At 51.9% G+C, this 844-nt stretch overlaps 1 protein-coding gene across 1 annotated transcript in view; it reads right to left on the minus strand.

Annotated features, from left to right (window-relative positions):
* Positions 1-844, minus strand: part of LOC107112684 (transcription factor CP2-like protein 1) — a 49,671-nt gene that overhangs the window by 16,037 nt on the left and 32,790 nt on the right. The gene's annotated exons all lie outside the window — the stretch shown is intronic.

Genomic DNA, 844 nt, shown 5'->3' on the forward strand with positions numbered 1-844 from the left:
TCAGGAGGTCCACTAGCGGGGCCACAACTCCAGAAGCCCTCCCCCTGTTGCCCCCCAAGCACCAAGGATACAGAGCATCACTGCCCCAGATATAAGAACGTAAGAGAAGCCATGTTGGATCAGGCTAATGGCCCATCCCGTCCAGCAGTCTGTGTCACGCAGTGGCCAAAACCCAGGGGACATCAGGAGGTCCACCAGCGGGGCCAGAACTCCAGAAGCCGTCCCACTGCATGGCTTGCAGTTTGATGTGCAAAGATACAACAGGCTCTCTCCAAATTGGGGGCCAGCCAGCAAAGTTGAAGTGGGAATCAGGAGGATTACGCTTAATCATCCTTTGCTTTGATACAGAGCTTCTGGAGGACTTCATCTTATCACTCCGACACAACAGATTAGTTGCCAGGCAGATCAGTGTTATTTTTCCTACACTGCAAGGGGTGGGGGCGGGGAGACTAAAAGACAGCCGTTTGCCTACAGGCACCTAATAACATTGTGGCAACCACAGAGCACTCTCTTAGCTGCCGGCTTCTAAACAAGGCACTCACACATGCTGGGATTTCCAGGGTCAGTGATGGAAGGCCACCAAGGAAGACTCTGCAGAGGAAGGCAATGGCAGACCGCCTCTGCTTCTCCCTTGCCTTGAAAGCCCCTTGCTGGGATCACCATAAGTTGGTTGCACAACCTGACAGCACATACTGTATGCAGTGTTCCTTCTAAGCTGAGTTAGTGTGAGCTAGCTCACAGTTTTTGAGCCTTTGGCTCACACATTTTTGTCTTGGCTCAGGAAGGAGGGCTCCAGAGCAAACTAGTTTATCCAGCAGCCAAATCTCTTGCTCACAACTTGAAT

This window comes from Gekko japonicus, unplaced genomic scaffold (genome assembly GCF_001447785.1).
Source record: "Gekko japonicus isolate JY-2015 unplaced genomic scaffold, Gekko_japonicus_V1.1 scaffold1407, whole genome shotgun sequence".
In the NCBI taxonomy this organism is placed as follows: Eukaryota; Metazoa; Chordata; class Lepidosauria; order Squamata; family Gekkonidae; genus Gekko; species Gekko japonicus.